At 26.6% G+C, this 14300-nt stretch overlaps 1 non-coding gene across 1 annotated transcript; it reads left to right on the forward strand.

Annotated features, from left to right (window-relative positions):
• Positions 1-903: 903 nt before the first annotated feature.
• LOC149519727 (small nucleolar RNA R71) lies at positions 904-1010 on the forward strand. The gene has a single exon (XR_016341143.1). It is a non-coding gene; the product is annotated as a small nucleolar RNA R71 (small nucleolar RNA).
• Positions 1011-14300: the final 13290 nt, after the last annotated feature.

Raw genomic sequence — 14300 nt, forward strand, 5'->3', positions numbered from 1 at the left:
CTTCCTTTTTCTTCACAACAGGCTTTATGGGTACAACTACAAAGGTGGACCTATTAGGTTCTCTAGGTAACTCATTATCACTCTTAAGATATATTGCCTTACAATGTTCTTTATTTTTCCTCACACAATTAGGTTCAGTGTTGTTAGGAAGGGTACCTTGAAGATAGCTACTAAGAGCACCGACTAACTACTCCATCGAACTTCTAGATTTTTAATGGTTAGTAGCTTGACCTTGGATGATATTACCTTGATTAATCAACATGTTGTTTTAGGTTTGAAGCATGGAAGAAAGCATGTTTTCAATAAAAGCTTTTGTTTTTCTGAGAGGGAAGTAGTGGTTGTGGCTAGTGGTATTGAGAAACTAAGGGTTGTTGAAAACCTGAAGGATGTAAAGGTTGTCAATTCGATGGCTGACCATTATTATTAGTCCAGGAAACATTTGGATGATTTTTCCAGCCAGGGTTATATGTTTGGAAGTAAGGTTATTTTGCTGCCTAATAAGTAGATCTATGGAATAAACAGGTTCTAACCAAATAGAGCATTATCTACTGAATGGTTACCCCTAAACATATCATAGTAAGAAAATGAATTTTAACAATACTAGCTAGGGTTAGGAGTAGGAGTAGGAACAAGATTGGATCTAAAGGTCTTTATTTTCTTAGTTAAACTAGCTATATGAGCATCTATGGCATTAAAGGCATCTAACTTGTATACTCTAGCAACCTTTTTAGTGTTTTGTCTCTCAGATGACCACTGATAGTGGTTAGTAGCCATGTCTTCAATGAGCTCAAAGGCATCATCTATAGATTTGCTCATGAGGGTGCAACCAACAATAACCTCTATAAGTTCTTATTGTACCGTAAGAGTCTATTATAGAAGGTCTAAACCTTGAGCCATCTGAGTAGGCCATGATGAGGACACCTCTTAAGTAGTTCCTTATGCTGGTACCAAGCTTCATAAAAAGACTCAACATCATACTTAGTGAAAGTAGTGATGTCATTTCTAAGCTTTGTAGTCTTAGCAGGAGGAAAGAACTTTTGTAAGAATTTTTAGACCAATTCATCCTAGGTGGCAGAAAGGTAAACAATAAACAAAACTGTATTCTAAGACTTTTTGATCAATTTAAGGCACATAAGCTATATCAAAGACTAGCATATTTTATATCAAACATAGACATGAAAAGTACAAGCATCCATGAAAGTTCAATAATTCATTAGCAATTTTGTTCATTAACTTTCAAGAAGTAAAAATGTTTCATACATATGAAAAATTCAATCAATAGATCTAAAATGATAAAAACATTCTTTCATGAGCATATCCTATCCAAATCAATATTTAACATGAACCATAGCTCATACATATGAAATGAAGCATGAGTACTAATGAGAAATAAAGTTTAACCATCATGTCATAATAAAAAAGTATATAAGCATGATTTTTCAAATATGATGAACATATATACTATAACAAAGAAAAAGTAAAACATTACTGTGCCAAAATTCGACACATGATGGACAACACTCAAATATATTTTAAATTATTTCAATGTATGACAATGTACACAATCCAAACATATGCAATTATCTAAACACAATACAAACATGTATTTCAACTATACAAGCATATGGAAATATATTTTAAATCACATCTAGCAATTACCCAAAACCATATAAATATTTAGAAATAATGTGGTGTATGCTATTTTTCCTAAAAGATAATTTATCACTAGCAAATCAAATGAACATGTAGAAGTATTTCCAGTATATATTTATAATCTATGAGTCAAAGCAATTTAAAGATCAAGAAATCACTATAGTCAATTGAGAGCCATGTTCAAAGATTTTATCTTAAGTAAATATTCATGCATTAAAAATAATTAATCTCATCAAAGTAATTAATAACTAGGCTTGAATATCAATCAAGGGGCATTAATCAATCCAAACTTTTAATAATGTTAAGACAATTTCTATTTGTCGCGATACACAGATCCGGGAATTTGACCACCATACTTGGCGAATGAGAAAAAAAAAGAAAAGAAAAAGGGCTAAAAAGCATTTTTGATAAAAAAATAAAATAAGACATCACTACCAATCTTTTTTATGGTGTGATTGGCCACCCAAAATTTTTTCCTTTTAATAAAACATTTAAAATGAGTTTAAAGTTTACTAAAAGAACATTTTGCAATCTAAAAAAATTAGAGTTGGGATCAAGACTCATTTATGCGTAGGGAAGGATTAGCACTCTCACAAAGCTTGGCAGTGATGTACCAATTAATTATATGTTATCCATAGATTTTGGTAAAGATGTTCCTATTTTAATGTTTATAGACTAATTCCTTTGTTTATTCCAAAAATTGATTTTTTTTTTTCTTTTAAAATCAAATCATTTTTAGTTTTTTTTTAAGAAAAAATAATTTATTTTTGGATTAAGATGAAAATGTCCTAAGTATCAACACATTTCTTCCACTATTCTATATTTAGGTAAAGTTTCAAAACTATCTTTAACTTAGGAGTTTTCAAATTGTCCTACAAAACCAAGATAATACCTTGCATAAATAATAACCATTAAGAGTCTCCATATATTTAGGCAAGATCTCAAAGGTCATTTTTCTCTTAAGTTTTATCTTATTTTAAAACATTTTCTTTTGAAAAACCTCATTTATAAAATCTATGCAGTATGCATGAACATAATAATAACATATGATGTAGGCATGATAATAAGACATGAATGATAAAGTATGAATGCACAAAAATTTAAGAATGTATGTAACAACAAAATAAAATACAAATGCATGAATGGGGTAAAGTTGGTTTCAGGGTTTAGGGTTGGTTTAAGGTCTAGGTTAAGGTTTAGGGTCTAAGTTTGGTTTAAGGTTTTGGGTTTATGGATTTACAGCTTAGTGTTAGGTTTAGGATTTAGGGTTTTGTTTATAGTTTAGGGTTTGGAGTTTAGGGTTTAAGATTTTAGGTTTAGGTTTAAGGTCTTGGTTTAGAGGGTAGGGTTTAGGGTTTAGGTTTAGGGTTTAGGGTTTAGGGTTTAGGGTGAAAGTTTAAGGTTTAGGTTTTGAGTTTAAGGTTAAGGTTTAAGGTTCCAGGTTTAGGATTTAAGGTTTAAGGTTAGGGTTTAGGGTTTTAAAAAGATATGTTCCACCATTTTTTGTTTTGAATTAAAATATATGAAAACAAGATAAAATCACCAAAAAGTCTAGTAATCTAACATTTTTATTCATTAAGAATTTTATCAAACATAGAGAAAACTTGAAGAACAAAGCAAACACATTTGAAACAAGCAACATTTATCCATTAAGTAAGGGAAGGAGGTTCAAGCAAAGCATGGAGAACTTGGCTAAATACTCCTATGGCATTCCACAACTTTTCCATCACTTTATTTAGTTAGAACATACATCAAAACTTCAAAGACTATTATATAAATGCACATTTATCATGAAAGAAATTTTATCAAACATGTAATAAACTAACTAAAGAGGAAATTGTGGAAACACAAATACTAGCCAAACATTACATACAAAGTCACTAAAACAATCAACAAACATATATCAAGCATATAGTATAACATTCAAATAATTCATACACATTATTTAAAGTAAGGAAAACAACCAAGATGGACCAAAAAAAGGTTCGACCATGGTAGAATAGTGCTTAGCCGAACCTTTAATGGCTATAAAAATGGTGGGTTTATGTGATTTCCTTGATCTCTTTAGTTTCAAACTAAACTACCGAGTAGTTGGTTGAATTCTTAGATCAAGTTTGGAGCTATGAAGACAAACAACTATAGATTTTCTCATTAAGAATAGAAAAATTAAAGGTTAAATAATAAGAAACTATGGAAAATGGTATGAAATGCTATGGAATGTAATAAAAAAAAGTATAAATTATACCTCAAAGAAAGCTTTCAAAATTTTTTTATTTTTTTCTATTTTCCTCCTCTCTCACGCTAATTCCCCACTACCTCTTCCCCTCTTCATTTAGCCTTAAATAATGAATTTATAGGCCATGCAAATGATTAGTGGCCCTTAATCATGAAATGCATTAAAGGCTAGAAATCCACCTTTGTTTATTCACCAAGCAATAACATTTCTCATTTAGATCAATGTATTTTGAAAATCAATGGTCCATGATAAATCTAGTATAAAATGAGATTTTGGTGTGATTGGAATAGTGCAGAATGACCAATTTGTCTTTTTGAAAGTTTTGACTTTTTTAAACACTTTTTTTTAGAAAACTATGATTCCTTCTTTGTTTTTGTGATTTTAAAGCCCAAAAAATCTTAAAATAATATGAAATCATGATCTAAAAGTTTTAATGAAAATAGACCTTAAGAAGGCTGAATTATGAAAATACTTTTAAAGGGTATTTTAATAATTTCACACCTTTCGAGGTGCGAACAAGATTTTTAATGCAGTAAAAATCATAAAATAATTTTAAAACATAATTTGGAGCATTTTGAGAAAATCGACCTTGAGAATATCAAATTACAAAAATAACCTTTTAGTAATTTTATATCTTCTGCAGTATGATCAAGGTTTTTAATATACTAAAAATCATCAAATAATATCAAATTATGATTTAGAGATTTTCGTAAAAAATTAATTTCAAGAAGGTTAATTATGAAAATACTCTTAAAAGTATTTTAGTAATTTTATACCTATCGAGCTGTAATCAAGGTTTTGATGTATTAAAAATCATAAAATAATGTTTAATCATAATTTGACAGCTTTCACGAAAATCCACCTCGAGATGGCAAAATTACAAAAATATCCCTAAATGGCATTTTAGTAATTTTACCCTTCTCGAAGTAAAATCAAAGTTCTTTAGTGTGTTAAAATCACCAATTTCATTTCCAATGCTCATTAATCCCATTTACTTGTGAATTTTGAGAATTAATCTGAGTTCAATCTGATTTGATTGATTTTAATAATTTTTGACCAAATTTTATTTTGTTTGATTAGGTTTGACCAGTTTGACCCAAGGGTATTTTGGTCAAATTGGTCTTAAATTTGATTTTGAAAGTTTGTCAAAATTTAAAAAATGGTGGATTTAAACCAAGTCAAATTTTAAGAACCTTATAACTGGTCAAATTCTACCTGACCAAAATTAAGTGCCTACACTATCGAGTAACTTGGTGACTGATTTGTGCAAAATATAAAAAAATTCTAGTACAATATCACATGTTTGAACATAATCTCTCATGCAAAACTTTCAAGGCATTTGAATTAGTAATATTTTACCTCCATCCTTGTCAAGCTTTGTTGTTGTGCTCATTTAGCTTTAAATTTACCATTCTACTTTATTTGAACAAGTCTTTAAGGTACTTGGATTTGAGTGATGAAGATGGCATGCTTTGTTTGTTATACTTGAAATTTCAAAATATAAACTCATTCATGCACCTTTCAAGTTTTCCTTGCATAGAATTAGAAAAATACCTGACAAAATAATATTCATTAGTATTATAAAAAATATCAATTGATAAAAATTATAATTATTGTTAAAAAATGATTTTCATATTCTAAGTCATTATAGGCAAAAAAGAATTTGTTCATTAAGTACAAGTTACCAATTACAAGGTAGATATAGAACAAATCATTCATTATGAACTTAAGTTATAGGCCATTTATCAAATTAAATATCAAATAGCATAATGTAGCACTGAAGCTAAAGTTGTCAATGTAATGTGCAAAAATCAATTCTTTTAGGTCAAATAGAAATAATAAAGACAAGAAAGACATGTTCAACATTCAAGTATATTCAAGATGCTTTTACCACAAAAGAATAAATATGTCAATACAAAATATCAACCATCATAAATATTAATTGAAGGTAAAAATATAAGCACCATAAGTAAAGCATTTACTTAAGTTTAAAACACATGAACTTTTGGCCTAATTCTCAAAGTCAAGCTAATCAAAGTAGCCATATAAACATACTCGATCAAGATAATAAGTGAACTAAGAATCAATATATATTTCATTAAGCTCGAGAAGTTCATTCATAAGCATAAGTTATGGATTTAATTCTTAAATCAATATTTAAGCACTAGGATAATATATATTTCAAGATTATTTTCAAAACCAAGCATTTTACTACTCAAACTTTCTTGAAGAATAATTTTATACATATAAGCATGTGATGATTTGAGAATCACCTATAAGATTCAAAATTTGAAAGTAAGAGATTTAAGAATTAAAGAAAATTTTCAATTTTCAACTAAAAAAAAAATCAAAATTTGGCATTTTGGCCATAAGGGGTTGTCAGGAGTGAAGAGAGAGAAGAAAATGAGTTTTGGAAGTTTAAACACATGATTTTTAGCTACTACCAAAATGAGGATTAATCCTTGTTCAAAAACGATTTGTCTTCATTCAAGGGGAATTGATCTATAATGGAACCAGGATCATTCTTCTATTAGGTTTCACTTTGATTTCTACAAATTTTAAATAAAGATTGATCCCTCATTTAATAGGAATCAATCCTCCATATTTTATTAGCATAAAAGACCTTAAAACAACTTGTAATTTTGATTCCAAAACACAAATTTTGATGTTTTTAATCAAAATTAAAATTTTGGTAAGGTTAAAATAGTATTTTGAACTAGCAAAGACATAACTTTTTCATGATTTTAAGAAATATGCCATTTTCCTATATTATTTAAGTTTAGACATCATTTATACATTGTTAAACCTTCAAGAAAATGCATAAACACCAAAAAAACATGACTATAGCAAGTATATCTCTCAAATACACATATATAAAATTTTCACTAATTTAACTTATTATGTACAATCAATAGTGGTAAAAGCACACATGAAAGATCAAATATGCTCATTTTCCTTCAATTGACAATGAGACAAGTATATAAGCATATTTTAACATTCAACAAACTTGTCTAAGTCACAAAAACATTTTCATATGAGCAAATTTCACAAATAAGCATTTTAAGCCTCAAACTAGTCAAGTAGTAGTAAAGCATTCAAGAGGCATAAAACTCAATAAAAATCAGATTTGTAGTGCCAAACTCATTTAACCAAATTCATTTATGTCAAACTAAATAAGATAAACCATTCAAAGCTTAACATATCCAAGATCTTGATTTTGGACACCTTAAAGCTCATTTTTGCTTGAAAATGACCTTGAAATCTCAAAAATTGTCAAGCTCATTTTTAACTATCTTGAACTATTCAAAAAAGTTTCAAATGACAAAACAAATTTGTTCAAATGATCATTTGAATTTAAAAACAAGGAAACCAAAAGTCAACTCTTAAAATCCCAAATGTCATTGAAAATGGTTATTAAGATGGAAAATATGTATAAACTTGTATTTAAGCTCATTAAAGCATTTGGAAAAGTTTAATATCACAATTTTACGTGTCCAAATGGTTTTATGCCCATATTATTTGAAAATCAAGTTTTAGACTTATAGGATCTAAAATCACTAAAATCTTGCATTTGACATAACAAGAATTAAAACCATTGTAAATTAATCAAGTTTGTTTATTGGAGCAAGTTTAAATCATTGAACTCAAAATATTCAAATTCATTTTGCATTTAAAAACTTGTTAAAAAAAACTTCACATTTTAAAGCTTGACTTTTGCAAAAAATATGATCAAAGTAAAACATAAAATTTCAAATTTATTAAGCTTTCATATGCTCTCTCTAAGTTTGTGCATAAATGCAATTAAGTCAAACAATTACAATACTTAAACAATCAAAGCATATAAACATACAACATTATTATCAATTATATAGAGCAATAACTATTTATACACATATGCTTCTCACAATGAAAACTAAATATATCTCAAGCAAATAAGTGTTAAAAACAATTTCAACAAGTATGAGGAATACTTATATCAAAATCTTGCACTCATAAGCATAAATAAATACATAATCAATTTAAGCTCACACTTTATCAAGATTATTCAACATATATCATATCAAATCAAATTGGCATAATCAAGATATATCAATAAATCTGTAGAAATGTTGGGCAACATATAAATAACATATAATTGAAAAAGAATAGGCAACTAAATTTCAAATTCATTTCAAATAAATATTAGGTTTAGAGGTTACCCATCTCCCATTGTGTATATAGAGTATTCAATCTTCAAAAGCACATTGTAACTCCTTGTTCTAATACACCTATAAAAGATATTAATCATTTGGATTTTGGTACCAAAATTGCTTTAGGTCATTGAGGGTTAGTCATAATATCTTTTATTCTCTTATGAATCCATACTCACCTAATTCTAAATTGAACTTTTTCTTCTACTAGGACAAGTGGATATAATATGACAATGAAAATTACAATGATTACATTTGGTCATAATAGCATGTGAGAGATTGGCTAATACTTCATGCTTTTCATTTATTAACATCTCAAATTTCATTCTCAAATCTAAATTCTCTTTTTCTGACATTTCATTTTTCTTTTTACAAGCTTCAAAATTCATTCTTAATTTCTCATTTTGACTTTCCAAATCACCATTTGTTTTTATCAAAAATTCATTTTAAACATTCAATTTTGAAATCATTTTCTTATATTTCAAGCTTATTAATTCAAATTTCATAGCTAACTCATCAAAGGTAACCTGTAATTTATCAAATGTATAAGAGTTTGAATCACCAAAGTTAGAGGTTTGGGCTCTTCAAAAGCCATGAATACATTATGATTAAACTATTGTTTTTCACTTGAATCTCTTCTTCATTTTTCTGTCACTAGTTAACCATATGCTTTCACAAGATCTTTTTTTAATTTCCTCCTATTTCTTGTCTCCATGTATTTCATCTAATTTCTTCCATATCTCATTGAAGGTTAAACAATTTATGACCAAGTTGAAATTATAGGAGTCTAAAGCTCCATAAATAATGCACATGGCCTTGGCATCATTTAGTAATTACTTCATGTGCTTTGCATCTTTAGAAAGAGTTTCAAGCCTTCTTTTTATCATAAACCAATGTCCAATATCATGAGCCATTATGAATAGCCTTGTTCTCATTTTTCATTCCAATAGCTCATATTTATCAAACTTGAAAGTTTTGAAGACTCTCTCACCATCTTGGAAACTACATCGAGCCATAGAATCTTTTATTTAAGGTTGTTAAACCTACAAAGAGACCATAAGCTCTTATACCAATTGTTAGCTCAAATGGAGATAACAATTCAAGAGGTGGTGAATTGGATTATCTCTAAATTCTTTCTTAAAAATTAAATTTTAAATAAAAGTAAAATGAAAATTTGAAAATATAAGAAATATATGTAATTAAAGCACAAATAAACAACATTGAAAATAAAGGAGTATGAGTAGAAAAATCAAACACAAGAATTTATAAAGGTTTGATCTTTCTCTAAAGTGCCTACGTCCTTTCCTTTAGATTTTCTAGTCAAGCTTCAAATCCATTAGTGAAAAATGTTATTATGCAAATTACAATCTCAATCTTATCAAGGTTAAGATTGCAACCTCTACCCTTTTATAGAATTTTACCCAATCCATTACAATGATTTCAAGAGGATACTGCACTTCTTGACTCACTAAGTCTCCTTTGAATACAAAGGCTTTTACAAACTAGTAAAAATCTTTAATAGGTATGTGTTTGCTACTATTAACTACAAAGATGAAAAGACAAATGAAGATTGGATATAAGGAATATAAAAAGAATATGGAATTGAAGCACTACAGACACTAAAGCTCTTGATTTCTTGATTTAAAGCTCTTGGTTCATCATTCTTTTATTTAGAATATGTTGAAGGCTTCCTTTTATAGTGGGAGATCATCTTTAGCCATTGTGAGTCATTGGAATTGAGAATGAACCATTATTTCTCTCAAAATTTGTCTTTATTTGAACTTCCCAAGTGAAAGGGATCGATCTCGAGATCGATTTTCGTGCTTAAAAATAGAAAACAAGTTTATAGGGTGTGGGATTTATCCACATGGTATGATCAATCCCTTTTTCTCAAAATTGCATATTTTGATATATTTAACTAAGGAAAAATGAGTTATTTTTTTTAAACATATTTTTACAAATGACATTCATTTAATAGTACAAATTGTTGAAAAAAATTGAGGTCAAATAATATTTGGTAATTTTTTAATAATTAATTTAAAAATTATGTCAAGAAAAAATTGCTAAATGAATAAGTTTGAAAATGATAAATTTAACATAATATTTTGTTATATCAAAATGTTAAATCAATTCAAAACTAACAATCACCAAAGTCATTGATTACTTTTTGATGCCATCTAAATTTACAAATTCAAGGCTCAAATTGAAGTTTTATTTTCTATAAATGTTCCTGTTTTCAAAGTGTAATATTGCATAAATATAACTAACTTGCATTAATATAAAAAATCTACAAGCTTCGAAACATAACCAGCTTGCAAAACAAAATATAGTCAAGTAAATTACAAGCCAATTAACCTAAACCTTACATAATATTTCTTCATTTGCTTTCCAACAACAACATAAAAATAACACCCAACAAACACTACAATCCACTTATAGTGATTATTTTTGTGATTGTGATTGTTATTGCTTACATTCTCTGTGGGGTTAGAATTAGTGTTCTATTATACACAGCCTCCTTAATAAACCTAAAATGACTATCTTACTGTGTTCATCTATTACAAGATCAAATCATTGAAAATACCAATACTCATATACACCAAGTTGATGCAAAAAGAAAAAAAATCACCAAAAGTTTTCTATATATCCTAAACCACCAAGAGGCTATCTATATTCACAATAATAAACAAATTAAATTCACAAACTAAAAAGTGTAAACTCTAAAATATTTAAAAAATAAAAAATTAAAGAAGTAAAAATAGTCATTCAACTCTAAATTGAAAACAATCTAAATTCAGTATCCATATTTACTATCCCTATTCACAAACATGAGAGCATAGGCTATATACATTATTTACAACTCCAAAAATTCAAGAAATTAAAACAATTATACAACCTGAATCTAAAAATTGCTACCTATGTTTGCTACCCATTTTCACAAACCCTAAAGCATAACTATCCACAAAACAAAAAATCAATAAATAAAAATAAAATTTTCTATATTCTTATGCCATAGTTGCTGCAATTGAAAAATCTATAACTTGGGTTGTTGTCTGTCCATAATGCCTTAATCAACTCATGTTGACCATAACCATTAACAGCCGACAAGCCATATTACTTCATCATTGCTTAAAAATTTGTTTTGAACCCAGCTTCTCCCTTTTTTTTTTTCTCCAAGACACAAAATGATGGTCCTTTTTATTTGATCCCCTTTGACTCGCCCTTATCCAACTTTTGCTTATCAACTCTTTTTTCTTTTAAGGTACAGTCTTATTTCAAATAATAGGTTATTTTATATTTTTTAAATTCACAAATTTGAATTTTTTTTAATCCACATATTTTATATTTATTTTTTTAAATTCAACTTATCAAACACATGACCAAAAAAAAGTTTTTCCATCAATTTAAATGGCGTAGCTAATAGAAGGACTACATAGGTCTTAGTTAGGGTAATTGAGAACTTGATAAGAACCTTTTGAAATTCAAGGACCAAAATAAAATTAGACCTAAAGTTTGGGGATCATGTGTGCTATTTACTCTTTTATTTTTAAGAAAAAGTATATGAATAATAGTAATTCATTATTACTTTTATTATTTATTAGTTTTTGTGCATATAATATGTTAATATTTTTAAATATCTAGGCTTTTTTCACAAAAATCAGCAAAGATGCTTTTTGAAAAATATTGTTTACATTTTTAAGAAAAGTAGAAATTTTTTGTTGTTTAAATTAGTTAATAAAAAATATTTTTTGCTATTTTGTTATTTTTTGAAATTTTCTTAAATAATATTAACATAACTATTAAAATATTAAAAATTATTTATGAATAAAATAGTATTTTTATTCTTAAAATATTATTTCTATCACTATCATATATTAAAATAATAATATTTATTATTATAAGGTTAAAAATATTTATACTATTAAAATAGTTATATTTTATATTGAAAGTATTTATTATTAAATCATAATAAAAAATATTATTTTTTATATTTATTATTGTAATGGTAATATAAATAAATTTTCCAATAAAATATAAAATAATATTTTTAAATTGGAAAATATTAAACAAATGAATAAAAATATTCATATTATTAAAATAATTATATTATAACATTAAATAATATTAATTATTAATATAATTAGATATTATTTACTATATTAGTATCGATTACTAAAAGAATAGTATAAATACTATTTATTGTTGAAATATTAAAAATATTTATGTCTAATAATATACAAACCAAATATATTTAAAATTAAAATATCAAACGACTTTAGTATTTTAATGTTTTTAATTAAAATTAGAAAAATATTTTTATTAATATAATAATATTTCGAATCAAGGAAAATTAAGTTCTAACTTAAAAAATAATATTCAAGATTCGGCTTGAATAGAATTATAAAAATATTTAAAATTAAAACATTAGAAGACTTTTAATATTAATATTTTTTATTTTAAAGTAAAATTAAATAATTTTTTTACTGGTATAATAATATTTTAAGTTAGATCAAATTAAATTTTATCTTTAAAAATCATGTTGAAGGTTCGGCTTGAATATAACTATGCTTATGAGCTTGGTAACTAATCATCGACAACTTTTTTTTTGAAAATTGTCTTTCCCATTTAAAAATTCAATAATTAAGTTAGTATACTGTGATTTTTAATTCCTAATCAATTAACATTTCATGTAGACATTAATATATAATTTTCCATATAGAAATCAATATATTATATAATAAAGTTTAATAAGAATAAATAATTAAATTTATAATTAAATAACTAAAACATCGATAAAATCAATTGTAAGTAAAAAGGGAAAACACATGAATTGTGACCTAAATCCTTTTATCAACCAATAATTACTTAATGTTAAAATGTTGTGATCAAATGATGAGAATAGCGAAGGGACATTTCAGTTCATAAATCAATTGATAAACTTGATAGTCAGTTTTGAAAAAGCAAAAAAAGAATAGGATTAGAAGCTGAAAGGCAAATAAGACATGAAAAAAATTCTCAAGAACATTTTTACCACAGTTAAAGATATATAACATTGATTTTTGCATTTCATGCATTGCATTGTTACATTCATTGCATACGTTTAAAAAAAATAAGCAATCTTAACTTTTGATTTTAAAATTAAAATATTGAGAATTTTTCATTATAAAGAATTTTGGACTTAACAATTCTCGATTGAGGGAAGATGATGAAAGATAAGATTTTGAGCTTCAATTGAAGGAAATTTTTTTTTTAAAAAAAATGGGATTTTGGTCTTCGATTGAGGAAAATTTTCAAAGGTAAGATTTTAATCCTCGGTTGGCAAAATTTTTTTAAAGATAAGATTTTAATTCTTACTTATGAAATTTTTTTGAAAGTATTAATCCTCGATTAAGGAAAATTTTCAAAGATAATATTTCAATCCTCGATTAAAGAAAATTTTCCTTTCCAAAAGTGAGTTTTCAATTCTCAATTAAGGAAGTTTTTAAAAGATTTCATTCTAGTGTAACATTTTCAAAAAGTAGGCTTCGATTCTCTATTAAGAAGATTCTTGCAAGAAATAGTTTTCGAAAATGAGATATTGGTCTAAAATGTGGAAGTTATTTCAAGGCAAAGTGATAAAACCTTGATTAAGGAAAATTTTTAAGTCTTATAAAAGCTTTAAAGCCTTTAGTTATAGTAGCATTTTTCAAATACGATATTTTATAAGTTTCAAAACCTTTTGTTAAATGAGCATTTTTTAAATAAGATCTTTTAAAAAAGGGTTAAATGCAAAAATGGTTTGTGTACTTTATATTTTCTATCAGTTTAGCATTCAAAGAAATAAAATACAAAATTAGGTACCTAAAATTTCATTCATTCACATACTTTGGTACTTTAGATTAATGCCATTAGTCAAGTTGTTGATGTAGCATAAATACTTAATAAAATTATGACACGTGTCTGTAGACACCTAATTTTGTTCGACAAATGTCGATCAATTGTGAGTTTCTTAAAATCTGATCCCGATTTAAATCTAAATTTTCTTTAACTTTCGTAAGCTTTTAAAATTAAATTTGAGACCAATTTGTCCCAAATGCCCTAAGATCAAACTTGGTCAAACTTGCTCAGGTAAAGTCAAACTTAATTAAAGTTAGTCAAAATCAATTAAATCAAATCAAATTCAGGTCAATCTTTAAAATTCACAACCATATGGGACCAGTAGGGACTTAGAAATGATATTT

Source organism: Durio zibethinus, chromosome 3 (genome assembly GCF_047325235.1).
Source record: "Durio zibethinus cultivar Kanyao isolate XHJ-2024 chromosome 3, ASM4732523v1, whole genome shotgun sequence".
NCBI lineage: Eukaryota > Viridiplantae > Streptophyta > Magnoliopsida > Malvales > Malvaceae > Durio > Durio zibethinus.